Raw genomic sequence first — 15486 nt, 5'->3', positions numbered from 1 at the left:
GCTTCTTCGAGAGGCAGGCCAGGTTTAACTTCAGTGGGGGTTTCTCCTAGTTCTTTAGGGTCTCTGCCTAAGAAACATATGCTTAAAATGGCAGAAGATTTGATCACTATGATTAGAGGTTCTATGCCCCCTCCTGATAAGAGGCCTAGGGTGGAACCTGAGCTTGAGAGTTTTGAGCAGGGTTCGGAGGCTTCTGAGTCTTCGGCTGAAGACTTGCAGGAGTATCCTCCTTATTCTGATTCTGATGTAGATGATTCTACTCCTTCGGCTTCTCCTCCTGAGGATTTTTCTTTTTCAGAGACTCTTCATTCCATGAGGGAGCATTTTAAATGGGAAGGTCAAGATTTCTCTGATTCCAGGAAAAGGCTAAGGGAATTTTTGTTTTTACCCCAGCACAGGCCTTTGGCTATACCTCCTGTTCTGGATGTGGTGGAAGATGTTTTTGCAGAGGCTTCCCTGAACCCTGATTCTTTGCCTCCTGCTCCAGTTAAACCGGATAGGTATTATAGGGTGCCTGAAGCTCATAAGTATCTTTTTAAGAGTCCTAGGGCAGACCCAGAAACCGTTTCTCAAGGGCCTAAAGGTGTCAAGGCTTCTGTTGTTAAAAATCCTGTTCCTCCTGATAAAGAGGCAAGGGCTTTGGATAGATGGGGAAAGAAGGTGTATACTTCTTCCACTTTAGCCATGAGAGCTTTGAATTGCCAGTTCCACATGTTAAAATACCAAAATTATCTCCTTTCACAATTGAAGTCTTAGGTGGGTAAGCATTCTTTGCAATGTGGTTTTGATGCTGTTCAGGCCTCTTCGAGGGTGGCTGCCACTGGTTCTGTTCTTCGCAGGCACGCCTGGTTGAGGGATCAGAATTTGGCTGAGCATGTTAAGACAAGGATTTTAGATGCTCCGTTACAATCTGATGTGTTGTTTGGTTCGCCTGTGGAAGCAGTTTTAAAGAAAATGGAGGACAAGGCTAAGTCTATGCAGACTGTTAAAGATTTTTTGCAGGTTCAACCTCCGAAGTTTAGTAGGAATTGGCCTACTAAGGGGTGGACTTATCCTTCTTATGATTCCCAGTCTAGGGGTAGGTCTAGACGTGGCAGGGGCAGAGCTCAAGGTTCTTTTAGGCCTAGAACAGGGAGTTCACCTGCTCAGTCTTCTGGTGAGGGCAGGGGTCAGTCCTTTCGTAAACAGACCCAATGACCTGCCTTTTCAGCTGCCAGAGCCTTCTCGTCTGGCAGCACCTTTGGGAGGAAGGCTGGCACTTTTCAAAGAAAATTGGAGTTTAATTACCCAAGACAGATGGGTATTGGATATCATTCACCACGGTTACAGGTTTTATTTCCATACCTTGCCTCCGTTCAAAGGCATGCCAGACATTCCTCCTCTACAAAGAAAAGAGGCTCACAAGCAAATTTCTCTGTTACTCCAAATAGGGGCCATTCAGCCGGTTCCTATGCCAGAAAGGGGCCTAGGATTTTATTCTCGCCTGTTCTTAGTACCAAAAAAGGGGAACACGTGGAGACCAATTTTGGATTTGTCTATCCTCAACACTTATCTGGACATTCCCAAGTTCAAGATGTTGACGTTGCAACAGCTTTTACCTCTGCTGGGAAAAGATCATTGGATGGTAACTTTAGATCTCAAGGAGGCTTACCTTCATGTGCCTATCAGACTAAGTTGCAGGAAGTATCTGCGTTTTCGAGCTGGGAATTCCCATTATCAGTTCTCTGCATTGCCCTTTGGCTTATCTACTGCGCCCAGAGTATTCACAAAAGTTCTGGCTCCAGTGATAGCTTACTTCAGGCTAAAAGGAATACAAATCTATCCTTACTTGGACGACTGCCTGATTCTGGCTCAAGAAAAGGAAGACCTTTTTCAGCATTTGGAATATGTGATAGCAGTGCTAAGATGCCTGGGGTATTCTGTGAATGAAATAAAGTCCAGTCTAGTACCCTCTCAAGACATGTGCTTTCTGGGTGTGAGACTGAATACAGCAACCCAGATGGCCTTTTTAACCCCGGACAAACAAAAGAATCTTTCACTTTACTTCCATCAACTATCTCTTCAGTCCGGGCTGACTGCAAGGACAGTCCTTCAAGCCTTAGGGTTCATAGCATCTTGTATTCTGGTGCTTCCCAATGCCAAACTGCATATGAGGAAGCTGCAATGGTATCTCAAAATGTATGGACACAGCACTGCCAGGATTTGGACACTGTCATTCAAATAATACCTTGCATTCAAAAGGAATTTTTGTGGTGGGCTCAGGAATGTCACCTAAACAAGGGACTCTCTGTGACCCGGCCAGAGGCGAGTCAGATTCTAACGACAGATGCCTCAGACATAGCTTGGGGAGCTCATCTGAATGGAAAGTGGATACAAGACAAGTGGCCTGCCAGACTACAGCATCTACATATCAACATGAAGGAGATGTTGGCAGTCCAGTTTGCATTACTGGCTTTCAAGGAGTTACTTCTTCCAGGGCAGGTGTTGATTCTAACAGACAACACAACTGTCATGTGGTACATCAACAAACAAGGGGGAACACATTCTTATCCTCTATGCAGGCAAGCAATGATTTTGTGGGAGACCGCTCAGCTTGCAACTAAATCTTCAGGCAAGGTTTCTGCCGGAGCACAGAACTCCTTAGCAGATGTGTTAAGCAGGCAAATCATGGATCCCCACGAGTGGAAACTGGATCTTCATGTAGTTCGAAAATTGACAGTGTCATGGGGAACTCCAGACATAGATCTGTTCGCTTCTCCACTAAACCACCAGCTGCCAAAGTTTTGCACGAAAGGTTTCATCACACAGCTTGGAAAGTGGATGCTCTTTCTTTCAGTTGGAAAAATCTTCATGTGTACGCCTTTCCGCCTCTGCCTCTCCTCCCAAAGGTACTCCTAAAGGTCAGACAAGACAAGCCAAGGATGATTTTAATAGCTCCAGATTGGCCTCGACAACACTGGTACCCATTACTGAGGAGTCTGGTAAGGAAGCCTCCATGGCCTTTACCTTTGATTCCACACCTATTGTCTCAGAGGACGGTCATCTACTCAATGTCAAGCTTCACTCTCTTCATCTAACAGCCTGGCATATTCTGTTTTGAACCACAGCAGGTCTCAACTTCCTCAACAAGTTTTGAATGTGATTATGGAAGCCAGGAGACCTAGTACAAGGAAAGTGTATGCAGACAAATGGAAGAGATTTTTATTTTGGAGTGCAGCAAAGGATTTGGAGGTTTCTGAGCCTAATTTGAGTGTGGCTCTTCAATATCTTACTGAATTATTGGACAAAGGTTTGTCTTTCTCTTCCATTAAGATTCATGCTGCAGCAATTTCAGCTCACTATGATTGTGACCCACCATTGTTTTCTCATCCTTTGTTTAAGCAATTTCTTAGAGGGGCAAAGAATATAAGACCCCCACGTAGAGCTCCTACTCCTGCTTGGGACCTCAATTTTGTGTTGGAGAAACTTACTCTACAACCTTTTGAGCCTGCAGCTACTGCTGAATTGAAATACTTGTCATGGAAGACTGCTTTTTTGTTGGCCATTACTTCTGCAAGAAGGGTTTCTGAATTGCAGGCCCTTATGGCGGTTGAGCCTTTTTTGATTTTCCATAAGGATAGGGTATCATTACGTACTAATCCTTCCTTTATGCCTAAGGTGGTCTCTAGTGTGGCTTTAAACCAAACTATTCATTTGCCCACTTTTTATGCTGATCCCCAAAATAAGGGGGAAAAGATTTTGCACACTTTAGATGTACACAGGCAGTTGCGTTATTATTTAAGCAGGACTAAGGATTTTAGGCAGTCTCAGCAGTTGTTTGTTTCTTTTGCTTTGAGTTCTCAGGGCAAGCCTGTGTCAAAACAAACTATTTCTAAGTGGATTGGGTTTTGCATTGCATTTTGTTATTCCCATCATGGCAAGGAGATTCCAGCTGGGATTAGGCCTCATTCCACTAGGGCTACTGCCACTTCAACAGCGTTTCTAAGGGGGGTGGCAACTAAGGATATTTTGGAGGCAGCTACTTGGAGTTCAGTGCATACTTTCTCTAAGCATTACCACCTGCCCCTCTATTCTAAATCTAGGGCTGGTTTTGCCACGGCTATTTTGCAGGGCATGTTGACAGCTCCAGCTTCTTTATGATTTGCCAGCCTCCCTTACCTCTGCTTTGGGATTCTACCCAAGTGTTAGGACTGCAGCAATGTGGGATGAAGAACATAGTACAGTTTTGTACCTACCATAAATGTAGATGTTCGAAGATCCACATTGCTGCAGTCCAATTTACCCTCCCTCCTTCCCCTCTGTGTTTAGGAGTGGTTGTGTGAGTGGGGTTGTACTTCTGTAAATTTGTATATATTGTACATATATTTGGTACAGGAGTGTTTGGTGTTTTTTGGTTTTGGCCTTATCTTTTTAGGGTCTTCTGACATCTGGGACAAGAAAAGACTGAGGATATGACGTCGGTCATGCGCATTTGTACCCTGACGTCCTGACGTCAGACTAATGCGCCTTGACCGACGTCAGCCTTATACTTTGGTATTCGGGCCGACTGGGACAGCGGACTACCCAAGTGTTAGGACTGCAGCAATGTGGATCTTCGAACATCTACATTTATGGTAGGTACAAAACTGTACTTTTCAGACATTCGCAACCATGTTCAGATCCTATTACAGGAGAGCAGAGTCCAAGCCAGATTTGTACTAAAAACACTTGGTCTCATGGCAGCAGCAATCACTTTACTCCCCCTAGCGTGTTTTCATATGCAGATCCTGCAGTGGATGCTATTTTCCCAGTGGTCTTTTCAGCAGCTCCCCATGTCACACACCATTCTAATCACTCAGTCATGCAAAAGACACCTTTCTTGGTGGACGGTCTCCCCTCAGGTACTCCAGGGCAGACCTGTGGTCCTTCCTCCTCCTGTTGCCACTGTGACAACGGATGCCTCCCTGATTGGGTGGGGGGTGGCATTTTCGGGGCAGGACAGTCCAGGGCACATGGCAACTCTTCGAATGCCACTTGCACATAAATGTCTTGGAAATGAGAGCGGTACTTTTAGCATTGCAGGCCCTTCAGGACTCTCTACCCACCGGGACTATTGCAATTCAAACGGACAATATGTCTGTAGTGTGGTACATCAACAAGCAGGGCGGAACCAGAGCCTACCCCCTATGTCGAGAAGCACTCAGACTTTGGCAATGGGCGATCTCTTCTCAATGGTTTCTGGTAGCAACGCATATTCCCAGGAAGTCCAACATCATAGCGGACAGACTGAGCAGAGCCATTCTCATGCCTCACGAGTGGTCTCTCAATCAGATGATAGCGAAAAGAATTTTCAGAAGGTGGGGTCAACCTTGCTGCGACCTTTTTGCAACACCTCTAAACAGCAAGTGCCCAGACTTCTTCACCTTCTTCCCTCTCCCAGGCCCCCCCCCCCAGAAACGCTCTAGTTCACGATTGGCCCAGGGGTCTTCTGTATGCATTCCCCCCCTTTCCCTTAATTACTCAATTAATCCAGAAAGTGACTGCCTTGAGAGCCAGGATCATCCTTATTGCCCCTTACTGGCCTCGACAAATTTGGTTTCCGTTCCTGCAACACCATCTACTGGAGCAGCCCTGGCATCTGGACCCAGTGCCAGATCTTCTGACCCATCAATCGGGCGGGCTGCATCAGTCCCTTCGATCTCTCAACCTCACAGCTTGGTTGCTCCACTTCCAACCCTAGCCAGGCTTCCCCTTATCTCTCAACCAGTTCACGATATCATCCTCGCTTCTCACAAGTCTACTACCAGAAAAACTTATGCTAGCAAATGAAAGCGTTTCTCTGTCTGGGCAGGGGAAAAACACGTGGACCCCTTTATGGCTCCTGTCCATTCTAGCAGAACTGTTTAGATTGGGCTCCTCCTCAGCTACCATCAGAGTTCAACTGGCAGCTATTGCAAATTTCTACGTTGGCTTGTCAGAGACCAGCATCATGTCCCACAAACTTTGCAAAGCCTTTTTAAAAGGAACCCTTTTACTTAGGCCCCCGGTTAAGGACCCTCCCCCACCGTGGGACTTAAGTTTGGTACTGTCTTCTTTAATTCTTCCTCCCTTTGAGCCGGCGGCTTCTTGTTCGTTGAAGTTGCTCTCATGGAAAACACTCTTCTTAGTAGCCATCACCTCAGCAAGACGGGTCTCGGAACTTCAAGCCCTTTGCGTTCGCCCTCCTTATCTTGTTTTTCACAAAGACAGTGTGTCACTCAGGACTAATCCATCTTTTTTACCCAAAATAATCACAGAGAAAAATCTGAATCAGACCACAGATCTTCCAGTCTTCTTCCCAAATTACACCAATAGAGCTGAACGAAAGTTGCATTGTTTGGATGTTCACCATCAATTACGCTTCTACCTGGATAGAACTAAGCAGATGAGAAAATCAAACCAGCTCTTCCTGTCTTATGCGGAAGGGAAGCAAGGCCAACCAGTCTCCAAGGTAACTTTGTCCAGGTGGTTGATGTCTTATCACGTTGGTCTATCAGTTGAGGAACAGGGAACTTCCTACTAAGCCTAGGGCTCACTCAACCAGAGCTTTAGCTTCTTCAGTAGCCTTTCAGGCAAGATTGCTGATGGATTCCATTTGTGCAGCGGCCACTTGGGCCTCTCCTCATACCTTCATTTCTCATTACAAGCTTGATATGGCCTCCAGAAGTCGGGCTGATTTTGGTTCCACTGTACTCAAGAGTTTGTTCCATTGAGCCACCCAAGATTTAGGTGCTAGGGACGCTGTCCCATCCAGCAAGAATGAAGGCGAGATTGACAACTTAACATTGAGAAGTTATGTACTTACCATGACGTTCCATGTTAGTTGTCTTCTTCTCGCCTTCTTTCTTGCGTCCCACCCTCCACCCCCCTAGCCTGGGAAGATCTAGAGTACCTTGTGAGAGTTATTGCCACCTCAGTTATATCCCCAGCTAGCTCCCTCTTTTTTGCTAGCTCCTCTAGAGGGGTATATATATATATATATATATATATATATATATATATATATATATATATACACATATATATATATATATATATATATATATATATATATCTTTATTTTTGTATCTATGATTAGGTGGTTTATTCTCTGTTGTGGTGGGACATGTATGTCCATAGTGTTAGCTATCAAACGAGATCTGGGTATATGACGCCTAGCATTATGGGACATAGCATAGCCTCGAGCCGGTAAAAATAGCTCTTGAGCTTTAGTATTAGGCTGAGTCGGAGCCGAGGTTCGGCTCCGAACCCATCCAGCAAGAAAGAAGGCGAGAAGAAGACAACTAACATGGAACGTTATGGTAAGTACATAACTTCTCATTTTTTCTCATCCATTGCTAAGGCAGTACCTCAGAGGGGCCAAAAACATAAGACCTCCAAGGAGAGCACCAATACCTGCATGGGACCTCAATTATGTCTTGGAAAAACTCACAATGCCTCCTTTTGAGCCAGCCAATACAGGTGAGATAAAGTTCTTATCATGGAAAACAGCTCTGCTCCTAGCAATAACCTCTGCAAGACGAGTTTCAGATTTACAGGCACTCATGGCTGTAGAACCTTTTATCATTTTCCATCCAGACAGGGTTTCTCTGAGGTCAAACCCGACATTTATGCCTAAGGTAGTATCCAGCATGGCCCTTAACCAAACCATTCATTTGCCTACTTTTTATGCAAACCCACAGAATAAGGGTGATAGACTCCTGCATTCTTTGGACATACACAGACAGCTACGCTTCTACTTGGACAGAACTAAAGTTTTCAGAAAGACTGAGCAACTCTTAGTGGCATATGCTGCAGGATCACAAGGAAAGGCTATCTCAAAGCAGACTACTTCAAAATGGATAGGCCACTGCATTCATTTCTGCTATTCACAACATGGCAAATCAGTGCCTAAGGGCATTAGGCCACATTCCACCAGAGCAGCAGCCTTCCTCAGAGGAGTACCAACCAAAGACATTTTAGAGGCTGCAACTTGGAGTTCAGTGCACACTTTTACAAGGCACTACCACTTACTTCTCTACTCTAAATCCAGAGCAGGCTTTGCCACTGCAGTTCTGCAAGGCCTTATAGCCTCTCCTAATCCTATTTAGCCCCAGCCACCCAACCTCAGCTTTGGGATTCAACCCAAGTGTAATGACTACAACAGTGAAACACGATGAACATAGTACAGTTGTGTACCTACCATAAATGTAGATGTTCGAGTGTATTCACTGTTGCAGTCCAGGTTACCCACCCACCATCCCCCTTTTCTTTGCTGGGACTTATCTGTACTTCTCTATTCTGTACAACCTATGTGGTGTATTTGCTTGTAGATGAAGGAAATGTTTACTTTAGTGCATGCATACTTATTGGCATTATTTTAGCCTACCCTTTTGGGGGCACCTGACATCTGGGGCAAGAAAAACTGAAGAAAATGGCGGCTGCATCTTTTATACTCCTTGCGCACTGACGTCAGGGAAGAGGCGACAGCAACCGACGCTGGACCGGGACTTTGGAATTCAGGCTGACTGCGGGTAGCCTGCCAGCAGGATAACCTAAGTGTAATGACTGCAACAGTGAATACACTCGAACATCTACATTTATGGTAGGTACACAACTGTACTTTGTGGTACATTTACTTGCACAGCTGTACTTTCTACCTTCCCCCAGGCCGCAGAGACCCAAAACACTTCTCTGTCTAAGGCATGTGGTCCCATCAGAGGCCAGTTTTCAGTTCAGTATCCTGACAATGAGGGCATTTCTGCTGGCATTGCAGGCCTTTGAGGACTCCCTCCAAATGGACAGCATGTCGGTGATTTGGTACATCAACAGAGAAGGGGGGACCACATTCTTAACCATTGTGTCATGTGGTCTTGATGGTTTGGCACTGTGCGATGTGTTCCACTGCTTTCTGATAACAATGCATATACTGGGGAGGTCCAGTGTTCTAGCGGACAGGTTGAGCAGATCTGTCTTACCTTATGAGTGGTCCCTCAACCCAGTAGTGGGGAAGCAAATCTTCAGTCATTGGGGCCTACCGAGCTCCAGTCTATTTGCTTTCCCTATCCAACACCAAATTCAGCAGGTGTTTTGCTGTAATACCTCAAGAAGATGAGTCCCCAAGGAGCACTCTAGTTTACACTTGCCCCTCTGGTTTCCCTTGTGGGTATCCCCCAACTCTTCTCATACCAAAATTTCTACAGAAGGAAATGTGTAATAAAGCCACAGTAATCCTCATTCCTCCCTTCCGGCCTTGGCTGGTGTGTGTTCTCTTCCTCTAGTCTTATCTGATCCATCCACCATGTGAGCTGGACCATGTTCCAGTTCTTTTATTTCACCTTTATGGGATGCCCACCCAGACATCGAAGCCCTCAAGTTGACTGCATGGTTTGTCTAGTTCTTTTGAGGGATAGACAGTCCTGGCTTTCATCTCAGGTTATACACATCCTGCCCTACTTACAGAAACCCTTGACCAGGAAAATTTACTAAAGTAAATATAAAAGATGCTCAATTTGGGGTTCCAGCAGAAACAGAGATCTTTTTTTGGCTCCCCTCCTGGCTATCTTAGACTTTTTGGCCGGTCCTTTTCAGAGTGGTTCTTGTTTTTTTGCTGTCGGAGTTCATCTGGCAGCAATTTCAAGTTATCACATTTGGGAAAACCAGTTGCCCATTGCTTCCTTTAAACTGTCTAAACCCTTCTTAAGGAGAACTTTCCTACTACATCCTTCCCTTAGAAATTTAGTTCCTCCTTGAGATATTACCACTTTTCTGTAGACTTTTACAAGATCCCCTTTTGAACCTGTGGCCACAGTTGATTTGAAATATCTTTCCTAGAAAATTTTATTTTCACTTTGGGGTAGATCATTCATAGAGGAACGGATGGAAGAGACAATGCCAGATACAAAAGTTTCATACTTGTCATAACTACATATCCATGTTGTCTGCTTCCATCTTTCCTCAGTTTTCCCCTCTCATTCCCCCTTCCAGTTGTCATGTTGCATTGTTTCTGGAGAGACTTCTGTTGACTTACTGGCAGTCTGGTTAGGTACTCATTGAGTACTGTATTTCTGGAGGTGACTTGCTTCTTTGTGAGTTTCTCCTGTGGGGAAAAGGGTAATGTTTTCCTGCTATAAGGAATGTGCATACTCAATCTGAGGAAGTTTGCTACTAAGAGGGGAGTTATGGGAAAGGGGAGAAGCGTGAGCCTTTGATCCAAAGTCTGAGAAGTGGCTAGAGGAGAAGCGTGAGCCTTGGATCCAAAGTCTGACAAGTGGCTAGAGTCCGAGCTGATAACCCATTCATTGAGAAAAGCTGGAAATGTAACACGGATCTAATATTTTAGTAAGTACATCACTTTTGTTTTTCCTTACAAGGGATTTTTAGATTTACCACCTGAGTACTTGAACATTTCTTTTCTACTGTGTTTCGTGACTGCACATTTTCAGTGATCAGTTTCAGAATTGTCAAAGGAAGGGCAGTCGTATCACAAATTAATCAATTTGCTGTGGCTAAGTACCTTTTTTGTCATGCTTCTTTAAAGAAAACATTTTAGTGCCCATCAGGACCTTAGTGTTATTCATGAAGACTTTAATTCTGTTGATACATTTTATAGGTTAGGTATACATGCTAGTACAGATCTGTCTGCCAGTTTGAAATAAGCAGATAGCAGTAGCTGCAAATAAAAGTTGATTTCTGTTGTTTTCTGTCCCCACAGATAAAGATATGATGCCCCAGACTGGCTTTATTCTTTAACTTTTGAAGGGACTGTTTAAGGTAAGAAGTAAAGAAGTAATTGATTCTTTGTCTTCCTTGCTGTCTCTCTATACATATGCAAGTGTAAAACAGTGTGTACGGGTGTGTGTGTATATTATATATATATATATATATGTGTGTATATATATATATATATATATATATATATATATACATATATATATAGAGAGAGAGAGAGAGAGTTTTATATGGTCAAGATCATATGATCGATATCCTAAAATAAATACAAAAACAAAACCAGGTTCCCCAACGTTTTTGCAGAGGGGGCAAGCCCCCCTGCACCCCCACACCCCCCCGCTACTTAAATATACCAACTGTATGGAGATCTCCATTCAGAATTTCAAAGTTTTAAAACTTCGATCATATAGTCTCGACCACATGAAACTCGAAGTTTTAAACCTTCGATATTCTGAAGGGAACACATACATATACACACAGGCACACACACACACACACACACACACACACACACACACACACACACAAACACACACACGCGCACACACACACACACACACACACACACACACACACACACACACACACACACTCTGTAGGTTCATAGGTAAGTACTAGGCTGTCTGCCCAAGGGCATCTATAAGCCTAGCCCGAATGTGTTGGCTTTCCCGCCCCCTTAGATTAGTTCCCTGTGCCTCTGTCCAGCACAGCCATTAGTTCCCTGTGCCTGTGTCCAGCAGAGCCACTGCAGTGATCCCTGGGGTAAACTTTCTGCTTCCTATCCACTCGTCAAGGCTTCTCTTGAAGAGTGTTAGTGAGGGGCTCTGCCTAATGTAGATGAGAATCCTGTTTCAAAGCATGGGGAGTTTGTGGGACAGGAATCTATCCCTCCAGCATGTCCTGTTTATCGTTGTGATGAGGTTTAGATCCCTAGAGCGTGTGGTTCTTGGGGATTTGTTTTTTTTTTAGGTGGAGCATGTCCATCAATTCTTGGTTGGACATGGCCTTCTGTGTCAGGCAGAGATCACCTCTGAGTAAGCAGTATGCAACCGAGTACAGCTGGTGTTTCTTCAGTCAGGCTGCATAGGGCATCTGTTTGAGGCCAGTGATCCTCTTGGTGAGGTACTTCTGTGGTCTTTCCAACTGTTGAAGGTGTCTTGTAAGGTACACCCCAAATGGGGCATTGTACTCTATGATGGATCTGATGAGTGATGAATAAAGGGGCACAATAACTTTTTTTGCTCTAGATGCAAACCCTTTTGTGATTAGGTGGGCCACATTGAAGGATTTTCTAACCACCTAGGCAATATGATTATCAAAGGAGAGATTACTATCTACTTGGGTCCCCAGATCCCGTATTACATTTTCTGTATTTTGGAGACTACCTCGTATGTGGTAGTTCACGGGTACTTTGTTTGTTCCAAAGGGGATGACTATGCACTTTTTGGCATTTAGCTTGAGGCCATGATTTTGACACCAGGTATCCGTCTCAATGAGACCCTTCTGGAGGATGTCTGTATCAGCTGGAGAATCAGTTATGGCCCCCAGTTTGCAGTCCTCTGCGAACTTGGTCAGCCATAGTCCTCCTGTGCTTGCCTGTACCTCTTAGAAGTATATACCGAACAGGAGGGGGTCCCAGGACTGAGCCCTGGGGGATGCCACTTGTAACTGGTTTAGAGCCTCTATAGAGCTCACTGTGTGAGTTCTATCTGTGAGCCAGTTGGCAACCCATCTCGTGACATAGGGGTTTATGTTCAGGCTGGTGAGCTTGTCTATAATACCAGAATGGGGAATGGTGTCGAAAGCCTTTGCGAGGTCTAGGTAAGCTGTGTGGACCTCCTTTACCTCGTCTAAAGCCTTGGTAACTGTCTCAAAGAAGTCTACCAGGTTTAGGAGGCATGATCTGCCCTTAACAAAGCCAAACTGGGTAGGGTCCAATGTTTGGAGGTTCCCAATATCTCTGTTAATGAGTTCCATGATGATGCACTCCATAGCCTTGCAGACCAGGCTAGTCAGGCTTTTAGGGTGATAGTTCCCGGGGTCCATTGTGGCTCCACCTTTGTGGAGCGGGATAACTGTAGCTGTGCGCCACTCTATGGGTACGTAGCCTGTAGAGAGGCTGAGTTTGAACAGTGTGTTTAGGTGAAGGTTAGTTCATTTTTTGAGCTTGTGTAAGACACAGCCTGGGACACCATCTGGTCCCATTGAAGCTGTATTTTTTGGCTTTGGATAGGGCTGTTTTAACCTGTGTGTCAGTGATTGCCAGGGCTGTACATTCTTCTGGTATGGTTATGGGCCCTTCAGGGGGTGAGAGGGGGGTGAAGTTTGCACTCAACCTGTCTGCCAGAATGTTGGCAATATCAGTCGGTTCAGTGTATTTTGTGCCATTTTGCACTAACACAGAGCAGATCTGAGAGTTTCCACTTAGGTTCTTGACATAGCTAAGGAACACTTTGTGGTTATCTTTGGAGTCCTTGGCAATTTTTCTTTCAAAGCTAGCCTTAGATGATTTTATGAGGGATCGTAGTTTCTTGCTGATACTGATCAGGGATGTCTTTCCTTCTTGGGATTTTACTCTTTTTTTGTACTAGTTTCCTCCTTCTATTGTACAGCTTGTTTATGGCAGGGGTCCACCAGACTGGTTTCCTTTTCTTGGAGGAGTGAGTCTTGGTTTTGCTTGGGATAGCATAATCCATGCATTCTTGCAGGTGCTCATAGAGTGCCTTTGTAAGGGATTCAGCAGCTTGGACAGCATTGTCCTTTAGCTTGGGGGCTATGAACCTTTCCACCTCGGTCTTAAGTAACGTGACGTTTGCTTTTGAAAAGTTTTTCACGGTGGTTTCCTTGATTGGGGGTGGGGGCAGAATGTGGATATCCAGAGTGATTAGTCTATGGTGTGATCTAACCAGCGAGGGGTTGACCTCTGGTGTAGAGCACCGGTCACCCATTTTTGTGATTACCAGGTCCAGTATGTTGTCACCTCTGGTGGGGGTGTTGACCAGTTGATCCAGGGCATTCAAGTTTATAAATTGTAGGAAGCATTGGGCAAAGGAGTTAGTACTTGAGTAGTTCTCCCAGTTAATGTTTGGGTAATTGAAATCACCCAAAATTAGGGCGTTTGGTAGGACCTTCATATTTTCCAGCGTCTCCAGAAACGCGGAATGGGGGTCCTGGGTCATGGTGGGTGATCTGTAGCAAGCTACAATTTGAATTGCAGTTTTGCCCGTTGTTAGTTGCAAATGGATGATCTCTGAGGTATTATGCTGTGCCACTAACCTGGAGGTGTGGGTATCCTTGATGAATATGGATACACCCCCGCCTTTTGTGTTCAGTCCGGGTTCTGTGGCCGAAATGTATGGTACAAGTTATAACCTGGTAGTGCTGGGGTGCTCCCTGGAGCCTTAAACCAGGTTTCTGTTACTGCACAGATATCAGTGTTCTCCATACTGAGGAGTGCCTCGAGTGCATGAATTTTAAGGTTTAGACTTCTAGCGCTGAGTAGCATTACCCTCAGTTTTTGGTTACTTGTGCTATTTACGGTGGTGGGTTTGTCTTTTGAGCCTTTCCTAAAAAAGGCACCATGGGGGCGGCAAAAGCCTTGGCCAGTATTCGAAAGCCTAAGGATGATAGGTGCAAGCCATCTCTTGCGAAGCAATGTGTATTGTCGAGCATGTCATCCCAGGTGGACAGATACTGGATCCCCTTTGAATGACACCAGAAACTTAGCCAGTTGTTGAAATTGATAATTTTTTCTTTATACTGTGGCATCATTCTTGGTGACGGCAGGATGTTACTCAGGGTCAGGGTCATACTGGCCTGGGTTACGTGATCAGAGAGCTCTTCCATGTCTCTTTACATGTAGTCCAGGGAGGGTACGTCTCTGGTCATTCACATCAGCATGGACAATGACAGAATCATATTTGTACTTGTTCTGGAGCGGCCTGAGTACTTGTGTTATGTGGTGGATCCTAGTGCCCGACAGGTAGCTAACTGTAACCTTCTTCTTGTCCAGCCTAGTTAGTGGGACATCAGTGTGCCTGACTATAGAGTCGCCTATTACTAGTGTGTTGGGTATGTTATTTTGCCTTAAGGGCTGTGATTGCGTGGCACACTGATTATGTGAAGTATGTGTTTCATGGTTTATGATGGGGTGTGGAGGTTGCTTGGGTGTCTGCTTTGGAGGTCTCTGTTGCTTTTGCAGATTTTTATTTAGAGCCTCCTAGTATGTTTTCGTGTATTTACGTGTGTTATTTGCCGGTGTTGGTTTAGTAGGTCTATGTGAGACTGGTGGTGTTCTGTGTGAGACTGGTGGTGTGTTGCAAGTATTTTCCTTCTCCTCTTGTCTGTCTGATCCAGTCTTGGGTTGAGAGAGCTTTGCCTCCAGTTTGGCTGTATAATTGCATCTCTTGCATATGTTAGTGTTTGGTGGTAGGAGGAGAGGGTTGTCTTTGTACATGAGGCAGTTTTAACATTGCCTCAAAATGCCCAGATTCACCAGTTGGACTGGAGAGTACACCTGAAACTACCCTTTGGACATGCCTGAATAGGTAAAGTGAGTTGTTTTACAGATTGGCTGGTAGGGATGAATAGAGAGCCTTGTCCTTCTGGACAGTATAGGGGGTCTAGTGCTAGGGTTAATTAGTGCTTGCTATGAGTTTTGAGCAAGTGCTGGGCTGTGAAATGAATGGTTTGAGTGCTTAAGTTGAAAGTTTGTCTAGTTACAAGGGAAAAATTGAAGAGCAGACTTTGTGTAGCCGG

The 15486-nt window shown here is 44.9% G+C and overlaps 1 long non-coding RNA gene across 1 annotated transcript in view; it reads left to right on the top strand.

The window, feature by feature from the left end:
• The window catches only part of LOC122809195, a 968247-nt gene extending 957474 nt beyond the window's left edge, over window positions 1-10773 (top strand). Inside the window, exon 3 of the long non-coding RNA XR_006365868.1 lies at window positions 10712-10773. This is a non-coding gene — a long non-coding RNA (uncharacterized LOC122809195). The remainder of the gene's footprint in view (window positions 1-10711) is intronic.
• Window positions 10774-15486: the final 4713 nt, after the last annotated feature.

Source organism: Protopterus annectens, chromosome 8.part0 (genome assembly GCF_019279795.1).
Source record: "Protopterus annectens isolate FY-2018-M chromosome 8.part0, PAN1.0, whole genome shotgun sequence".
Taxonomy (NCBI): Eukaryota; Metazoa; Chordata; order Ceratodontiformes; family Protopteridae; genus Protopterus; species Protopterus annectens.
The sequence above is the reverse complement of the archived record's forward strand: the minus strand, read 5'-3'. Positions and strand labels throughout refer to the sequence as shown.